The sequence below is a fragment of the Lissotriton vulgaris genome, chromosome 2_1 (assembly GCF_964263255.1).
Source record: "Lissotriton vulgaris chromosome 2_1, aLisVul1.2, whole genome shotgun sequence".
Taxonomy (NCBI): domain Eukaryota; kingdom Metazoa; phylum Chordata; class Amphibia; order Caudata; family Salamandridae; genus Lissotriton; species Lissotriton vulgaris.
Window position 1 is genome coordinate 1938702710 of NC_141687.1, and position 21131 is coordinate 1938723840.

Sequence of the window (21131 nt, forward strand, 5' to 3'; positions counted from 1 at the left end):
CCTTACCGTCAGGCATTGCTGCATATCTGGGGAAAACTGTGCAAGTCGACTAGAAAAACAACATCTAAACTGGAGCTACAATCAAACTCGGGTAAAAGAAAAATATGGACCCCAGTTATATCAAGAGAATCCTACTCATGGACGCCCACCCCCAGAGGGATCCATCTGCATAAAACTAGTGTTTATGAAACAAGCCCGCGAGTGGTGCTCGTGCCTGTCACTGCGAGCCATGGCCTATTGGTGTCTATTATGTGCACCATGCGTGTAATAGACAGCAATAGGCAATGGAAGGAGCAATGATCCCGCCTCGGGCCAATTGCGTGCAGTCTTTTAGAATAAGATGCACGAAAAGGCCAATGGGGGAGCTGAAAAGGAAACGCACACGCAAAACTGTGTGCGATTCCTAGATCAGCTCACATTCCCAGTTTTTCGCTTACAAAATGTCTCACGCTGGGCTTCCTCTGCTGCGCAGTGCACCGCTAGGTGCGAGACTTAAAACGGAAAGCTTGCACAGACAGATAGAGAGGGTTGAATATATCTGTAGTGCACCAGATAAATAGGTTGATAGACAGACAGATATATATTCAGGCAGGCAGGCAGGTAGGCAGACAGACAGCTAGGTAGGACAGGAAATTGGAACAAACAGAAAAGTTACTATTAGTAACCTAAAAGTAAAATGTCTATATAAGCATGACTTGCAAGAGGACTGAAAGGGATCTAGAAAGTCATACAAGCAGGACCCACAGACTAAATAGGTTTACAAATATAACAGCATACAAGAGCACTGGAAGCAAACTAGAAGGCCGTACAAAATACTAAATTGGTTTGCAAATATAACTCTAATCCTCAATTAAAATACTTTCCAGCATGACATACAGGAGTGCAGTTGGAAATGCACTTCCTTAATCATGCATACTAAAGAAATAAATCACAACTTAATGAAGAAAAGTTGTCAAAATTCAAATGGAAACTATTTGTTATGTTGTGAAATAGCAGCAGTCAGATAAAAAAGCCATCCAAATACGAATGTACAAGACCATTAAGTGCATCAAGAGGAGACTGGAATTATTAAAACTGGAATGCGCCTTGTGATCAACATAGAGAGTTGGTTGGTTAAAAGTGATAAAGCCGACCAAATACATAGACTACAGAGAATGGAGGGTGGCAGCCTCTACTTAATCTTTGTGGACCAGAAGATGGCTTTTGATCTGGTGACCAGAGGGGGTGCCTAATAATTTTATTGGGGGTACTTAGAGATATGGGGATATCCTCTTACCTCTAAATCATGTTTATGAGGTTGAATGAAGGTAACTTTGCCCAAGTAAGATGTGGGAAAGGAGGAGAACTGACTTCACGATTCCCAGTTGACAGAGAAGTGAGGCAGGGGTATGTGCTCGCACCTACCCTGTTCGGCCTATTTGTCAACGCTCTGATTGTCCAACTTATTGAGGTAAAAGATAATAATGCCCCAAAGTAGGCAAAATCAAAGTTCCTGTCATTGATGTTCACAGATGACACCCTCTTAATGTCCAAGTCACTGATGGGGATACAGAGGGTCCTGGACAGCTTTGTCATCTTTATTAATAAAAGGGGCTGGAGATAAATACCTCGAAGACCAAGTTTATGGTCTTTAACCCAGCCAAGACAACACAATATTATCCCAGTTTAGACAGCATTGTGCTGAAAAGAGTCTCCGTATTTGACAATTTGGGTGTCATTCTGACCGAAAATATGGAGCGGGGCCAGAAATTGCTAAAGCCAAGCTTAAGTTAGCTCAGACCTTCAGAGGAATTGCAAAATTACTTAGAAATTCCTCCTCTAATCCTGCTGGGGCCATTGTAGAGATTTACAAGGCACAAGCCAGGGGGGGCAACAATATACAAGGCTGAGCTTTGGGGTCATTGCTCCTGCAGTCAATTGAGTAAAGTAGATAACAGCTTCCTGATGCAGGTCCTGGGTCTTCCTTCTAGCATCCCATTAATCCCACTGAGGCTAGACTTAGTTATTAGACCAATTGGAGAGGAGATTGGTCTAAGACCCTTAACCTTCTGGAGCAGATTGTGGGTGACCCCGGAACTGACAGATTATTGGTCAGAAACAAAAGAGTTAATGGGTTTTCGGGGGGTGGAAAAAATCCCATGTTTTGCATACATAAGAGAAGAGTGCAGTAGGCTAGGAACATTTAGTCTTTAGTGTAACCCAAAGGAGGCATGCTCTGTAACCTCACACGCTGAATTGGTGTAAACTAATCAAATATATAAACTGGCAGTCATCCAGGGGAACTCGGCCATAGTTCATCTGGCAGCTGAATTCCTCCTAATAAAAGACGAGTACAAATTTAAGCCTTTCCTGGATGACATTTTACCTTTTTCAGCGAGAAAACTATCTGTACAGTTAAGATTTGGTAGCCTTCCACTCTGTGCTTTTACTTGTAAATGGTCCGAAACTACCCCGCGTGTGTGCCCAGCTTGTAACTACCAGGAGGAGTCAGAGCTTCATGTTATATTTTTTTGCCCAGGCTACAAACTTGCAAGACAGGGCTGGCTCATACAGGGTGCACAGACATAATATTGAGTCCAAAATATCGATTGGACATAATATCGAGTTGTAAATATAGACTGGACAAAATTTTAAGGTAATTGATCTAATATCGACTGTTAAAAATATAGAAAGTTAAAATATCGAAGTATATAATATAGATAAAATATCGATTTTTAATAGTGTATTTTTATGTTATAATATGTGTGAAAAGTGTGAATTTATGTTATAATTAATTTTAATTAAGGAATTTTGTTTTTATAATTATTGCATAATTTAATTTTGTAGTGGGTTGTGGGTTTATAGGGGAATAGGGTAGGAAGTAATTTAATTATAATTAATTAAATATGTAAATGTATTTATTGATAGTAATTTTTAATTGATTGTTAATTAATTCATATTTGTTAATTAATTAAATTTCAATTGGTAATGAATTTTTAATTAATTGATTAATTGGTAATTATGTAAATTTTACTAATTTATTTTCTGTAGCGGGTTGTGGGTTTATAGGGGAATTGGGTGGGAACTAATTAAATTATAATTAATAATTAAGTATTTATGGGTAATTATAAAAAATTTATTTGCCAATTAATGTAATTTAATTGATTAATTGTTAATTATGTTAATTTTAATAATTTATTTTCTGTAGCGCGTTGTGGGTTTATAGGGGAACAGGGTGGGAAGTAATTTATTATTAATTAATCAAATAATTGAATGTATTTAATTTTATTTAATTGGAAATCATTGTTAAATAATTTTAAATTATTAAATACTTAATTGTTAATTTTTAATTAATATGTATTAGTAGGTAATCAATTGAAATAATTATTGTTAATTAGCAATTTTAATATATTAATTATTATATTATATTATATTATATTTTTAATTATTTTTAATGAATTATTAATAGATATTAATTTATAAATTTTTAAATAATATATGAAGTATTTACGTTACCTAATGTTGTATTCTCTGGAGTGGGAATAGTAATTTTAACCCCTACGCTATCCACCGCTTTCCCTACTGTTGCACCCATTGGAGTGGGAATAGTAATTTTAACCCCTACGCTATCCAACGCTTTCCCTACTGTTGCACCCACTGGAGTGGGAATAGTAATTTTAACCCTTACGCTATCCGACGATTTCCCTACTGTTGCACTCTTTGGAGTGGGAATAGTAATTTTAACCCCTACGCTATCCAACGCTTTCCCTACTGTTGCACCCACTGGAGTGGGAATAGTAATTTTAACCCCTACGCTATCCAACTCTTTCCCTACTATTGCACTCTTTGGAGTAGGAATAGTAATTTTAACCCCTATGCTATCCAACGCTTTCCCTACTGTTGCACCCACTGGAGTGGGAATAGTAATTTTTACCCCTACGCTATCCAACGCTTTCCCTACTGTTGCACTCTTTGGAGTGGGAATAGTAATTTTTACCCTTACGCTATCCAACGCTTTCCCTACTGTTGCACTCTTTGGAGTGGGAATAGTAATATTAACCCCTACACTGTCCAACGCTTTCCCTACTGTTGCAACCCACTGGAGTGGGAATAGTAATTTTTACCCCTACACTATCCAACGCTTTCCCTACTGTTGCACTCTTTGGAGTGGGAATAGTAATTTTTACCCTTACGCTATCCAACGCTTTCCCTACTGTTGCACTCTTTGGAGTGGGAACAGTAATTTTTACCCTTACGCTATCCAACGCTCTCCCTACTGTTGCACCCACTGGAGTGGGAATAGTAATTTCTACCCGTACGCTATCCAACGCTTTCCCTACTGTTGCACCCACTGGAGTGGGAATAGTAAATTTTACCTCTACGCTATCCAACGTTTTCCCTACTGTTGCACCCACTGGAGTGGGAATAGTAATTTTAACCCCTACGCTATCCAACGCTTTCCCTACTGTTGCACTCACTGGAGTGGGAATAGTAATTTTAACCCCTACGCTATCCAACGCTTTCCCTAGGCTTGCACTCTTTGGAGTGGGAATAGTAATTTTTACACTTTTGTTATTGTACGTTAATAATATTGGCTATTATTTAATTATATTTTGTTACTATAAATATGTTTTAACAAATATTAATTAAAAAAAGTTTTTTTAACTTTAATTAATTATTTAATTCTTATAAGTTAATTTAAGTATTTTTAAGTAAATTTTAGTAATTATTTTTTAATAATAATTTAATTTAACATTGTTTTTAGTAAAGTCGATATTTTTAAAAACTATATTTTAGTAAACAATATTTTTAAATCGATATTTTTGTACTTATCTGTTTGTTGATAGAAACTCGATATTTTGTCTGTCGATATTTTTTCAACGATATTCTTGATGGTCGATAATCTGTCCCTCGATATTATGTCAGTGATCCCTCATACAGTTGTGCAGGAAACTAGGGTTTGTGCACTGCAAGGAGTTAGTTAGAGTTCTGAAGTTTGGCACCACAAACCCATTGTTTTTGTTGTTTTTCATTTTTTAAACTCAATGTGGCATAGGCCCTGGATCTTTATAAAAATGTTACACTTGATGCAAATACTTTAACTTCTTTTATCCCCTAACAGTTCAATAAACAAAAAAAACCACAATAAAAAATGTTTACTCTTCCAAATTTTAATTACGTATATGCAATGTGTTTTAAATTCCTTACAGCATGTATAACTGTTTTATTCATAAAGCGAATGGTAGTGTTTTAATCAACCTATTTATTTTATGACATTTGCCAAGTACCCCTCGGCCCCTCAGAACTAGCTACACTTTTTGGACTTATGTTCTGTTGCCCTTTTAATGTTATTCCCCTACAAATGTACATGCACTTCCTGAGGGTATTGACTGTGCGCAGATGTTGCAGCAGATTGTTGGTTTAGTACTTTAAGATGATGTACATGTATTTTTGTATGCTAGAAGGATCTTTTTTATCAATTTTAACTTGTTAAGATATTTATTGTAATATATGCATACTTTTATGGTCTCTAACCGCTTTCCACTGCAGTGCGGTTGTTTAGTGCAGTGGGCGGGGTCGCGTCGGCCAACGGACGTACACAGCACTACGGAGGTAGTGCCCACGATGGCCGTTGGCCAACAAACGCAGCGAATGGGATAAGGACAGAAATAAATGTTTTTGAACTGAACTGAACCGGACTAATGAAGTCAAATGAAAATATAAACACTAAAAGAACTACTTTGAGTGTCTTTGTGCTCCTTTTTTCTTTTTAGTTTAGAAAGCTTTAGTAAACTAAGAGAGAAAACATGGTACAAAGATAAATACTATGAATAATAACAAATCCACCAGGTGACATGTAAAACTGCTTATGAAGTAAAGAGGAGAATACTCAAATACATCATAAATTACTAGAAGATATAAATTATATATGGAAGAAATAATCACAAAGTACCATAATTAAAATAGCAGTTTTTGATTTTGCTTTTTTTGTGGGATGGGGAAAAAGAGCATGAAAAGAAAGAAAAGAAATAAAAGAAAGGAAATCGAAAGAAAAAGAAAAAAGAGGATATAGGCAATAAAAAAGAGAGGAAAAGAAGAGAAGATAGTAGAAGAAGGGTACTGTCAATCACATACTACATAATTGATAAAGCTTTCCAATGGCTTATAGTATATAGAATACAACAACACAATAGTGAATATAAAATACTTAAATATACAATGTGTGTAAAGGAATAAAGAGCAATTCATGGTGGTTGAAATTCAGAATTACTAGCATTGGCACGTAAAGCAGAAGAGGAAACATAATTAGTGAGGGGAGACCAAAAAGTCTCTTTGCAGATAAGCTGCTGAGATGTTGTTACAAAGGCTCTGTCTAGCCTGTGATGCTGGTGAAGTAATTTTCACCAAGCTGGAAAGGAAACTTTGGAGACATCATTCCAATTTGAGATTATAACCTGAAATGCAATTGAAATAGCTAAATCTATGAACGTATCAATTTTACGGCCACCTACCCAATGTGTGGAGGAACTACCCCAAAAAATTGAAGTAATATCAAAGGGAAAGGTCAGAGAACAAATTGAGGTAATATAATTGTAAACTTTTGTCCAAAAAGTGTAGATATTAGGGCAAAGGAAAAAAGTGTGCAAGCAAGTACCAGGCCTGTTTTGACATGACCAGCAGTTGGGAGGCAGGGCCGGACTGAATTTGGATATATCTAACGAGGTTAAAAAAGTCTCAGCTAAAAATAATAAAGTGTTTGTGTAGTACTGGTGTTGCAGCAAGTGTTATGTATCCAAGTCCAGATAGAGTCCCAAGTATGAGTAGCAAAAGTATGTTGTAGATCTGTTTCCCATAAGAGTGCAGTCTTACTTTTAGGATGAGAGGATAGAGTGAAGAAAAGTAATTTATAAATGTGAGAAGCTTTAACAGTAGCGGAAAAGGATAATGCTTGAGTAGAAGAATCAGACGCAGAAGAGGAAGTATCAGAGAGAAGAGAGAGCTCTGGGTTACAATTTGTCTCAGGGACTCATATTTGAAAGGAGAAGCGACAGATACATTGTATTTAGACTGAAATTCATGAATTGATAGAAACTGCTCATTATGCAATAAGTGTTTAACCTGTACTACCCCTTCGGTAATCCATTCTTTCCGGAAAATGGTATGATTGGAAAGCTTAATAGATTTGCTGTGCCAGATAGAAGAGACTGAAAACAACTGAAACGAACAACGTGATTTACTTCGTATCGGGTGAAGAATAGATATAAGATATGAAATAGTAGGGGATTTAAAGGAGCGTGGAAGGTGAACAAAATTATCAAACGAGGAAAATGTGAAAGGATAAATGATGGATTCCTTTAATTTGTGCCAAACTGACAGGGGAGGATTGTCAATAGATGAGAAAAAGGGCATAACTTCTAGAAGTAAAAATGCTCTGTGATATTGGCGAAAATTAGGAATATTAACTCCACCTCTATCTTTAGGAGCGGAGAGAACAGAAAGAGAGATACGAGCTTTCTGATTGTTTCAAAGGAATTTACTCATAATACTGTTAAGATTGTTGAAGAATTTTAAGGGGAGTCCAACCGGCAACATAGAAAGATAAAAGTTAATTACCAGCAACATCATCATTTTAGAGGTATCTAACCTACTCCGCCAAGACAGAAATAAAGGAGACCATTTATCTGTCATCACGGAAATTTTCAATAAGACGTCATCCAAGTTCAAATAGAACAGTATTAGCTTAGAAGCAGAGTATTTAATTCCTAAACAGGTGATGCAGTTAGTTTTCCATTTAAAGTCCATCCCCTCGAACATACATCTGTGACAGTATTTATTCAGTGTAAGAATCTCAGATTTGGAAATATGTTGCTTGTATACAGAGATGGCAGCATAAGAGGATAGAAGATCAACAAAGACGGGCAAAGACATAGAGGGGTTAAATACATATAAAAGAATGTCGTCTGCATAGGAAGTAAACTTTATTTCAATAGATTTATGAGTAAAGCCACAGAAAGTAGGTGAATACCTAAGAGAACGAAGGAAAGGTTCCAGAGATAAAATAAAGAGCAAAGGAGATAATGGACAACCTTGACGGGTACCACGTTGAAGAGTAAAGTATGAAGATTGAGAGCCGTTAACAAAAACTGAAGTAATAGGCAAAGAATACAACAAGCTAATGAGAGAATAGCAGGACCAAATCCATGCCATTAAGGGCATGCATCATAAAAAAACCAGTGAACATGGTTGAAAGCTTTCTCTGCATCTAGAGTAATGGCTGCATAAGGAGTAGAGCTTTTGGAGGTAAGATGTATGATGTTTAAAAAAGTTCTGGAATTGTCTGCTATTGTTCTACCTTTAACAAAACCTCTTTGTTCATATTCCACTAACTCAGGAATTTCCTTGTTGATGCAAAGAGCAAGAAAATTAGCAGAAATCCTACAATCTTGATTAATCAAAGAAATAGGACGATAGTTAGCACAAGAAGAGGGGTCCTTGCCTTTCTTGGGAATTAAACATAATATTGCCTCCAGGAAAGAGCCGCAAGCTTCTTTACATGACAAGAAGTATTGGAATAGAGACAAAAGATGAGAGAGTAAAGACTGCGAAAAACAAGAATATTCTGCAACAGTAAATCCATCTGGACCAGGAGGTTTGTCCTTTGGCAATAAGAGAAAAGCAGACTTGATTTCAGAGAGAGAGAGATCTGCCTCTAAAATAGAGCAGTATACAAAAAGAGGGGTCCCAGTGAACCGTTATAAACTCATCACTTTTAATCACAATAGCATAAAATACATATACTCATCAGAGCGCATTGCTAATCAATCACAATGAGCTAAATCCACAGTACATTAGAGAACAATAATGGCAAAACACTCATCATAGTACCTAACGGGAAGAAAAGGAAGAGTAACGTGATAAAACAGAGAAAATGTGCAAAGAGATGGTTAATGTGACCACAAGTTTTTCACAATTTACATATAAAATAAATTGGCTTCAGAGCCCTGAGCCAAGAAGGAATAAATAATTTCCAAAAGTTCATCAAGGATCATGTATATGATGCTGATATTCAACATCCAAAATGGGGGTGGAGTCAACTGATGTGGAAGGAAGTAGCCGTCGACGTTTTGACCCCAAAACTACAACTGTAGGCGTGGTTGACACATTACACTGGGGTCTTCATCAGGACATGAACATGAAACCAAAGGGTACACTATGTCTTCTATAAAGGTAAATTAAATAAAATATTAGTACTCTCATAGTCAGATAATGTGAGCGTAAACAACATAAGTCATCATGAACCCAAAAGATTTTTACCTTGATGGGTTGAATATCTAATTGCCACAAGTTGATTGAACAAAGCTTCAGTGCAATAAATCATGTAGCTTCCTTGTCATATGGATGATATCAAAGTCATCAATTTTCTGAAAAAACTGAAGTCTCAATGAGAGCAAATCATTACTAATTATCTTTATCAAAAATGAAAAGACTTCATAAATGTGTCATCAAGAATATTTATAAAAGATATCTCTAAAAAACCACATAGGACACTCGAAGGACCCACATTACATCAAACAAGTACGACATACTACAAAGTCACATGTCACTCAATAAAGGTGGTACATGTTTCCGGGCCAAAATGCATGCACCAATACCAGGGTTGGTTAGGATCCTGGACACGTATCACACCAGGATCTCATACAGTTAGTAACATAAACATTCACGGTTTAGGCACTTTAACACACTCTATCACGCGTTTGTTAAGACATGGAATCTTGGGGAGGTATCAAATAGATTACCATCATCGAATCTCTCACTGAAATGAAGATCATACCTTAGGACTGGCAGACAGTTCTTGCAATCAGTAAATATCAGGACTGAAAGGACACCTCGAGACCTTAAAAGTGAAATATTATGAAAAGGAATCGAGTGAGTGATGGGACCGCTAATAATAGTACACACCCTGTGTTACGAAAAATACCGAAAAACACACGTATCTAATCTTGAGGTTTGATCCCATTTAGTTATTCCAACGAACTGTCACCTAAAGGTAAAGGTCGTATTAGCAACTGAATTATTAAGAGGCTACCCACCCCGCTGAAGGTACACATGTAATTCATTCAACGAGTCTACCTTCATTGAGGGTATTATCCGACGCATCTAACAGTCAGCCAAAGTTCCCGGGGTCAGTCACTGGAATGACGCGATAGTGAATTTCCGCTATGAATATAGAGAAAGGACTCATTCCTAACGCGAGTGTTAAACCGCTTCCGGGACAGATCATGGAATGAAACTATGGCGATGGCTACAGACAGAGGACTGAACTCGATTCTAATTGTAGTAGGGATTATACTCACTAGCCCAATATGCGAAGTGCATTATCCCTCTCTAAAACGGGAGAATATTTAGATTTATTTAAGGCGGATGGGATTGTTGATACACCGTAAATATTTTAGAAACAATTTTAGAGGCTGAAATTGAAGAGAAATATAGCAGTCAGTAGTAAATTTTACCTCTACGCTATTCAACGTTTTCCCTACTGTTGCACCCACTGGAGTGGGAATAGTAATTTTAACCCCTACGCTATCCAACGCTTTCCCTACTGTTGCACTCACTGGAGTGGGAATTGTAATTTTAACTCCTACGCTATCCAACACTTTCCATACACTTGCATTCTTTGGAGTGGGAATAGTCATTTTTACACCTTTGTTATTGTACGTTAATAATATTGGCTATTATTTAATTATATTTTGTTACTATATATATATGTTTTAACAAATATGATTTTTTTTTAACTTTCATTAATTAATTAATTATTATAAGTTAATTTAAGTATTTTTAAGTATATTTTAGTAATTATTTTTTAATAATATTTTAATTTACCATTGTTTTTAGTATAGTCGATATTTTTACAAACTATATGTTAGTAAACCATATTTTTAACTTGATATTTTTGTACTTACCTGTTTGTAGATAAAAACTCGATATTTTGTCTGTCGATATTTTTTCAACGATATTCTTGATGGTCAATAATCTGTCCCTCGATAATATGTCAGTGATCCCTCATACAGTTGTGCAGGAACCTATGGTTTGTGCACTGCCAGTAGGTAGTTAGAGTTCTGAAGTTTGGCACCACTAAGCCCATTGTTTTTGTTGTTTTTAATTTTTTAAACTCAATGTGGCATAGGCGCTGGATCTTTATAAAAATGTTACACTTGATGCAAATACTTTAACTTCTTTTATCCCCTAACAGTTCAATAAACAAAAAAAACCACAATAAAAAATGTTTACTCTTCCAAATTTTAATTACGTGTATGCAATGTGTTTTAAATTCCTTACAGCATGTATAACTGTTTTATTCATAAAGCGAATAGTAGTGTTTTAATCAACATATTTATTTTGTGACATCTGCCAAGTACCCCTCAGCCCCTCAGAACTAGCTACACTTTTTGGACTTATGTTCTGGTGCCCATTCAATGTTATTCCCCTACAAATGTACATGCACTTCCTGAGGGTATTAACTGTGTGCAGATGTTGCAGCAGATTGTTGGTTTGGTACTTTAAGATGATGTACATATATTTTTGTATGCTGGAAGGATCTTTTTTATCAATTTTAACTTGTTAACATATTTATTGTAATATAAGCATACTTTTATGGTCTCTAACCGCTTTTCACTGCAGTGCGGCGGTTTAGAGCAGTGGGCGAGGTCGCGTCGGCCAACGGAAGTACACAGCACTACGGAGGTAGTGCCCGCGACGGCCGTTGGCCGACAAACGCAGCGAAAGGGATAAGGACAGAAATATATGTTTTTGCACTGAACTGAACGGAACTAATGAAGTAAAATGAAAATATAAACACTAAAAGAACTACTTTGAGTGTCTTTGTGCTCCTTTTTTCTTTTTAGTTTAGAAAGCTTTAGTAAACTGAGAGAGAAAACATGGTACAAAGATAAATACTATGAATAATAACAAATTCACCAGGTGACATGTAAAACTACTTATGAAGTAAAGAGGAGAATACTCAAATACATCATAAATTACTAGAAGATATAAATTATATATGGAAGAAATAATCACAAAGTACGATAATTAAAATTGCATTTTTGATTTTGCTTTTTTTGTGGGATGGGGAAAAAGAGCATGAAAAGAAAGAAAAGAAATAAAAGAAAGGAAATAGAAAGAAAAAGAAAAAAGAAGTAAGAGGATATAGGCAATAAAAAAGAGAGGAAAAGAAGAGAATAGAGTAGAAGACGGGTACTGTCAATCACTAACAACATAATTGATAAAGCTTTCCAATGACTTATAGTATATAGAATACAACAACGCAATAGTGAATATAAAATACTTAAACATACAACGCGTATAAAGGAATAAAGAGCAATTCATGGTGGTTGAAATTCAGAAATACTAGCATTGGAACGTAAAGCAGAAGAGGAAACATAATTAGTGAGAGGAGACCAAAAAGTCTCTTTGCGGATAAGCTGCTGAGATGTTGTTACAAAGGCTCTGTCTAGCCTGTGATGCTGGTGAAGTAAGTTTCACCAAGCTGGAAAGGAAACTTTAAAGACATCCTTCCAATTCGAGATTATAACCTGAAAGGCAATTGAAATAGCTAAATCTATGAACGTATCAATTTTACGGCCACCTACCCAATGTGTGGAGGAACTACCCCAAAAAATTGAAGTAATATCAAAGGGAAAGGTCAGAGAACAAATTGAGGTAATATAATTGCAAACTTTTGTCCAAAAATTGTAGCTATTAGTGCAAATGAAAAAAGTGTGCAAGCAAGTACCAAGGCTGTTTTGACATGACCAGCAGTTGGGAGACAGGGCCGGACTAAATTTGGATATACCTAACGATTTAAAAAAGTCTCAGCTAAAAATAATAAAATGTTTGTGTAGTACTGGTGTTGCAGCAAGTGTTATGTATCCAAGTCCAGATAGAGTCCCAATTATGAGTAGCAAAAGTATGTTGTAGATCTGTTTCCCATAAGAGTGCAGTCTTACTTTTAGGATGAGAGGATAGAGTGAAGAAAAGTAATTTATAAATGTGAGAAGCTTTAACAGTAGCGGAAAAGGATAATGCTTGAGTAGAAGAATCAGACGCAGAAGAGGAAGTATCAGAGAGAAGAGAGAGCTCTGGGTTATAATTTGTCTCAGGGACCCATATTTGAAAGGAGAAGCGACAGATACATTGTATTTAGACTGAAATTCATGAATTGATAGAAACTGCTCATTATGCAATAAGTGTTTAACCTGTACTACCCCTTCAGTAATCCATTCTTTCCGTAAAATGGTATGATTGGAAAGCTTAATAGATTTTCTGTGCCAGATAGAAGAGACTGAAAACAACTGAAACGGAGAACATGATTTACTTCGTATCGGGTGAAGAATAGATATAAGATATGAAATAGTAGGGGATTTAAAGGAGCGTGGGAGGTGAACAAAATTATCAAACGAGGAGAAGGTGAAAGGATAAATGATGGATTCCTTTAATTTGTGCCAAACTGACAGGGGAGGATTGTCGATAGATGAGAAAAAGGGCATAACTTCTAGAAGTACAAATGCTGTGTGATATTGGCGAAAATTAGGAATGTTAACTCCACCTCTATCTTTAGGAGCGGAGAGAACAGAAAGAGGGATACGAGCATTCTGATTGTTTCAAAGGAATTTACTCATAATACTGTTAAGATTGTTGAAGAATTTTAAGGGGAGTCTAACCGGCAACATAGAAAGATAAAAGTTAATTACCGGCAACATCATCATTTTAGAGGTATCTAACCTACTCCACCAAGACAAAAATAAAGGAGACCATTTCTCTGTCATCACGGAAATTTTCAATAAGACGTCATCCAAGTTCAAATAGAACAGTATTAGCTATAGAAGCAGAGTATTTAATTCCTAAACAGGTGATGCAGTTAGTATTCCATTTAAAGTCCATCCCCTCGAACATACATCTGTGACAGTATTTATTCAGTGGAAGAATCTCAGATTTGGAAATATGTTGCTTGTTTACAGAGATGGCAGCATAAGAGGATAGAAGATCAACAAAAACGGGCAAAGACATAGAGGGATTAGATACATATAAAAGAATGTCATCTGCATAAGAAGTAAACTTTATTTCAATAGATTTATGAGTAAAGCCACAGAAAGTAGGTGAATACCTAAGAGAACGAAGGAAAGGTTCCAGAGATAAATAAAGAGCAAAGGAGATAATGGACAACCTTGACGGGTACCACGTTGAAGAGTAAAGTATGAAGATTAAGAGCCGTTAACAAAAACTGAAGTAATGGGCAAAGAATACAACAAGCTAATGAGAGAATAGCAGGACCAAATCCACGCCATTAAGGGCATGCATCATAAAAAACCAGTGAACATGGTTGAAAGCTTTCTCTGCATCTAGAGTAATGGCTGCATAAGGAGTAGAGCTTTTGGAGGTAAGATGTATGATGTTTAAAAAAGTTCTGGAATTGTCTGCTATTGTTCTACCTTTAACAAAACCTCTTTGTTCATATTCCACTAACTCGGGAATTACCTTGTTGATGCGAAGAGCAAGAAAATTAGCAAAAATCTTACAATCTTGATTAATCAAAGAAATAGGATGATAGTTAGCACAAGAAGAGGGGTCCTTGCCTTTCTTGGGAATTAAACATATTATTGCCTCCAGGAAAGAGCCACAAGCTACTTTACATGACAAGAAGTATTGGAATAGAGACAAAAGATGAGAGAGTAAAGACTGCAAAAAACAAGAATATTCTGCAGCAGTAAATCCGTCTGGACCAGGAGGTTTGTCCTTTGGCAATAAGAGAAAAGCAGACTTGATTTCAGAGAGAGAGAGATCTGCCTCTAAAATAGAGCAGTATACAAAAAGAGGGGTCCCAGTGAACCGTTATAAACTCATCACTTTTAATCACAATAGCATAAAATACATATACTCATCAGAGCGCATTGCTAATCAATCACAATGAGCTAAATCCACAGTACATTAGAAAACAATAATGGCAAAACACTCATCATAGTACCCAATGGGAAGAAAAGGAAGAGTAACGTGATAAAATAGAGAAAATGTGCAGAGAGATGGTTAATGTGACCACAAGTTTTTCAAAATTTACATATAAAATGAATTGGCTTCAGAGCCCTGAGCCAAGAAGGAATAAATAATTTCCAAAAGGTCATCAAGGATCATGTATATGATGCTGATATTCAACATCCAAAATGGGGGTGGAGTCAACTGATGTGGAAGGAAGTAGCCGTCGACGTTTCGACCCCAAAACTACAACTGTAGGCTTGGTTGACACCTTACACTGGGGTCTTCATCAGGACAAGAACGTGAAACCAAAGGGTACACTATGTCTTCTATAAAGGTAAATTAAATAAAATATTAGTACTCTCATAGTCAGATAATGTGAGCGTAAACAACATAAGTCATCATGAACCCAAAAGATTTTTACCTTGATGGGTCGAATATCTAATTGCCACAAGTTGATTGAACAACTCTGAAGTCTCAATCAGAGCAAATCATTACTAATTATCTTTATCAAAAATGAAAAGACTTCATAAATGTGTCATCAAGAATATTTATAAAAGATATCTCTAAAAAACCGCATAGGACACTCGAAGGACCAACATTACATCAAACCAGTACGACATACTACAAAGTCACATGTCACTCAATAAAGGTGGTACATGTTTCCGGGCCAAAATGCATGCACCAATACCAGGGTTGGTTAGGATCCTGGACACGTATCACACCAGGATCTCATACAGTTAGTAACATACACATTCACGGTTTAGGCACTTTAACACACTCTATCGCGCGTTTGTTAAGACATGGAATCTTGGGGAGGTATCAAATAGATTACCATCATAGAATCTCTCACTGAAATGGAGATCATACCTTAGGACTGGCAGACAGTTCTTGCAATCAGTAAATATCAGGACTGAAAGGACACCTCGAGACCTTAAAAGTGAAATATTATGAAAAGGAATCGAGTGAGTGATGGGACCGCTAATAATAGTACACACCCTGTGTTACGAAAAATACTGAAAAACACACGTACCTAATCTTGAGGGGTGATCCCATTTAGTTATTCCAACGAACTGTCACCTAAAGGTAAAGGTCGTATTAGCAACTGAATTATTAAGAGGCTACCCACCCTGCTAAAGGTACACATGTAACTCATTCAACGAGTCTACCTTCATTGAGGGTATTATCCGACGCATCTAACAGTCAGCCAAAGCTCCCGGGGTCAGTCCCTGGAATGACGCGATAGTGAATTTCCGCTATGAATATAGAGAAAGGACTCATTCCTAACGCGAGTTTTAAACCGCTTCAGGGACAGATCATGGAATGAAACTAGGGCGATGGCTACAGACAGAGGACTGAACTCGATTCTAATTGTAGTAAGGATTATACTCACTAGCCCAATATGCGAAGTCCATTATCCCTCTCTAAAACGGGAGAATATTTAGATTTATTTAAGGCAGATGGGATTGTCGATACACCGTAAATATTTTAGAAACAATTTTAGAGGCTGAAATTGAAGAGAAATATAGCAGTCAGTAGTAAATTTTACCTCTACGCTATCCAACGTTTTCCCTACTGTTGCACTCACTGGAGTGGGAATTGTAATTTTAACTCCTACGCTATCCAACACTTTCCCTACACTTGCACTCTTTGGAGTGGGAATAGTCATTTTTAAACCTTTGTAGCGGGAAAATCTTATTGTTTATACTTGCTGGTGAGGCTGGTGTCACTTACTTGCCTCACTGTGTGCGTTGAAGCCTGGGACCTCTTCTTTTGCTGGACCTACTCCCTGCGCTGGTGTGCCCGCTCCCCCCGCCGCTGCATCTCCCTAACAACTGTGTGGCCGCTGTGTGGGGTGAGATCGAGGGGCCAAAACTACATTCCCCAGCAGACCTTGCGGCCGGAAGCCACACACCGGGAAAACACGCCAGGAGGTGCACAAATAGCCGCACCACTCCCGGCAGAGCAGGAAAATCTTATTGTTTAAACTTGCTGGTGAGGCTGGTGTCACTTACTAGCTTCACTGTGTGCGTTGAAGCCTGGGACTTCTTCTTTTGCTGGACCTACTCCCTGCGCTGGTGTGCCCGCTCCCTCCGCCACTGAATCTCCCTAACAACTGTGCAGCCGCTGTGTGGGGTGAGCTCAAGCGGCCAAAACTACATTCCCCAGCAGACCTTGCAGCCGGAAGCCGCACACCGGGAAAACGTGCCAGGAAGCGCACAAATAACCGCATCACTCCCGGCGGAGCGGGAAAATCTTATTGTTTAAAATTGCGGGTGGAGCTGGTGTCACTTACTTGCTTCACTGTGTGCGTTGAAGCCTGGGACCTCTTCTTTTGCTGGACCTACTCCCTGAGCTGGTGTGCCCGCTCCCCCCCGCCGCCGCATCTCCCTAACAACTGTGCGGCCGCTGTGTGGGGTGAGTTCAGGGGCCAAAACTACATCCCCAGCAGACCTTGCGGCCGAAAGCCGCACACTGTGAAAACGCGCCAGGAGTGAGGTTCCGTGACAATTGTTAGTGGTGTTTTCGACTCGCACGAATATGGTCGAGTCTGGTATCTATAAACCGCAAATGAAGAGTTTAGTAAGTGTGCGCAGTTTCGCTGTACTAACTCAAACCGTTCGTTTGTTATGTGGGTTTTTCATCTGTACCCATGGGTTCCATCTTAGATACGTCATCCATTTTGTCTCTTGCCCTCAAGTAGCCAGCGAACGGACGTTGTCCGCTTCGCGACCCTGGGACTCCCAAGATATTTGCGGAAGACACATGTCTCTTGTAAGTGTCTTTATGACGAGGGGGATGATACTGTAAGGCAGATGGCGCCGCTCGAGGCCCATCTCGAGCGGCCAGCCTATTATCTCAGCCGTGCATCTCATTAGGCACGTCCCTTTGATGCCTGTATCTCGTGTCTCTCGATACCTCCCCTTTTACACCCTTTCCGATTTCCCCACTGTCTCCGTCTTCCTCTACACCTGTTCTTGTTCCTATTTTGATTTGTTTTATTGCCGATTGGAATGCACTAATGTTGGGAAGATGGGTTTTTACAGTTGGGAACCGCCAAATGTTTCCGCACTTATGTTCCGGGCCTTGTGTGTATCAAAGTGACCAAAGCGACCCCTCTGGGGGATAATTATGGGAACCGGGTCATAAACTTTTGTGTTCAATGTAACTCTATGGGATAACCATGTATAAAAGGAGCGATCCGCAGAACCAATTTGAAGCAGACGCTCTGAACTACACTTGTTGTACTTCCGTGATTTCTGTGTTTCCCTGCAGCAAATAAACCTTGCATCTTTGACGCCGAAGGAAGTGTCCCGTGTCTCTGTGATTCATACGCCGGAGCAGGTTACCCACGAAGGTTTCAGGTGTTGTGCCCTGGCACCGCTGGGTTCTAAATAACCCAGTCCTTCAGTTGGCGCCCAACATGGGGCTGCATCAGTGGTACCGGTCCAAGCCCGACGATCGTGAGGAACTTCGTGTGAAATCTCCGAGGGAAGGTGCACCCCGCTTCATCGATCCTGTTGTCGAAATAAGTGGCCCGAAGACTTTTCCCGCGAAGATTCCCGCCTCCTGACGGCTGCGACGGACTGCTGCCCTGACTGTAGACCTGTTTTGGCGCCTGGCGTAGACCTTGGTAGAGCGAGACGATTGACGGGCCTTCCTGGTGACGCCATCGATCTTTGAGTTAAGTATTTGTGGGTCGCTCCCAGAGTCCTTAGTTGTTGACACTTTAGCGAGTGTTTTTGTTGTTGACGCTGTGAGAGTGTTTTTGTCGATGACACTTTGCTAGCGTATTTTTGTTGTGTTGTTTGACGACTGCAGCCGCCAAAAACCGAGGGTTTTTGCTTTTTGCTGGGACTTGGTAAATCCCGTAACCCTTGAAGTTTGTGAAACTCGGCTAGTGTGCAAGATGCCTGGTCGTAGAACTTTGTTTAGTTGTTTCAGACCTTGTGGTATGGATCCCCGACTGGAGGACTCGTGTCCGATACCTCCGGTTGGAACTCCAACTTATGAACTGTACAGTAAACATGGGCTAGGCCCGATTACTTTTAATGAATACTGGATTAAATATACGAAGAAGGACGGTGTCCTTAGTTGGCCACCTCATGGTAGTTTTGAGACTCCAATCTTAGATAATCTAGAGGCTAAATTATTTGCGAAAAAGTCAAGGCCGGCCATGTTTGATGCCTTTCGGTTGTGGCGTAAAGAAGCCAAACAGAAAGAAATCAGACAGACTAAACGAAATCAGCGAGATAATGTTGCTACCATTGTAAAGAAAGCAGAGCAGTTTCAGCGTGATAAGGAGGTTAAGGAAAAGGAAGTGTTTGATAGGCTACAGCGTAAGTCTGTAGATAAATGCTATCCTGCTTTGCCTACGGAGTCGGATAAGAAGGAAGAACCAGTTGAGGATCCTTTAATGTCCTATCTTATGAAGTCGCCACCTCCGTATGTACAGGGTACCACAGCTCCTGTGTTTCTCCCTGTACCTGTTCCTGCACCTATTCTTCCTTTGCCTGTTCCTCAACCTGCACCCGTCCTTCCGACTGTTCCTGCTCCTTTGCCTGTCGCTATCCCTACTGCTCCTCCGCTTCCACATACTCCTGCTCCCGCTACTGCACCTGCTCTGTTAACTCCTGTCGTTGCTTCTGTTTCTACTTCTTCACTTGTTAGTCCTGTGTCTTATACTTCTCCCTCTACTCGTAGCCGTACTTCTCCTCTTGCGGCTAGTTTTTTTCATTCTCTCGGACCTGTTCTTGGGTCCGCTGGTTCCGATGGTCCACAGAGACGTAGTCAGCTTCCTGGTAACAGAGAACGCGCTTCGCTATATAATATGGCGATGGGTTGGATGATGCATCCTCTTCGAAACCCACCACGGGTTGTACTCAACACATTTTGTCAATTCAATATACCAACTCAAAGATTTGTGTTCGAGGAAATGTGTAAGGTCCTACGCGATCAGATATCTGCCGACGCACCTAACGAGGTGCTGACCGCTTTGTCTGATCTACAGCTTCAGTTCTCAACTGGACTGATAGTGGATACCAACGTTCGACGTGCTGTTGAGCGGTTGCTATCTTTCCGTCCCACTCCCATACCTCAAGCCTTGTTTGTTGAGTATGTTGAAAGACAGCCAGATGAGTCTGGTCAATTTCCTATGCGCGAAGTTCCACCAGTATGGATGCCAGGTAATCCTGCAGCTGCTCCCCCGATTCCGCCATTCTTTCAGAGAGTATGGATACATCTCCCATGGAAACGCTCAGAAGTGTTGCAAGTGAAGCAATCTTTGCCTGACCCTCGCAAAAATCCTGCAGGGTACTACAAGGAATTATCGCAGCTCGTAGACGCTACGATAATGAATCTTGCCGATATTGATATGTTGTTTGGCAATGTTGTACCGCAACCGGTATGGGCCAAGATTCGTCAGGAAAACCATCCGAATGAATTAGGTGGTGCTTGGGCTGCCATAGTAGCGGCGGATGCCCGACAAACTGGTGGTGCTAAACCCAAGCAGCTGATTGCTGATCTTCCTCAAAGAATAATAATGTTAATGAAAACTCTTATGCCAGCTATGAGGGTAAATTGGGACAAATTATCAGCTTGTAAACAAAAGAAGGACGAGAGTGTCTCCGACTTCTTTACGAGGTTTGAGGAGGCATTCATTGATCATAGTGGTCAGGATATGAGCACTGAGGGTGGTCAAAGGTTGTTCGTGGACAAATTTGTTTCCAACTTATTGCCCGATTTGAGCAATAAATTAAAGAATTCAGAGAGTGCGTGGGCCGTTTCTACTTCAGCTCAGATATTGGCCACGGCACAATATTATGAGAACAGAGAGAAAGAAGAGAACGACCGCGCTGATAAGAAGACGAAAGAGCTTAAAACTAAAGTGTTGCTTCAGCAAGCATATCCTCCACGTTCGAATCAGAATACTTCGCAACAAAATAGATCACAGCCACAATCGAACCGATCACAATCTAGTAATGACTCCTCTTTTCAAAGATCGTCATTAGGGTACAATCAATGTGCTTATTGTAGACAGGAGGGACACATTAAATTCAATTGCCCTGTTTTGAACGATCGTAATAGTGGTAATTCGTCTAAAGGAGGTTGCGGTGGTTCGCATCAGG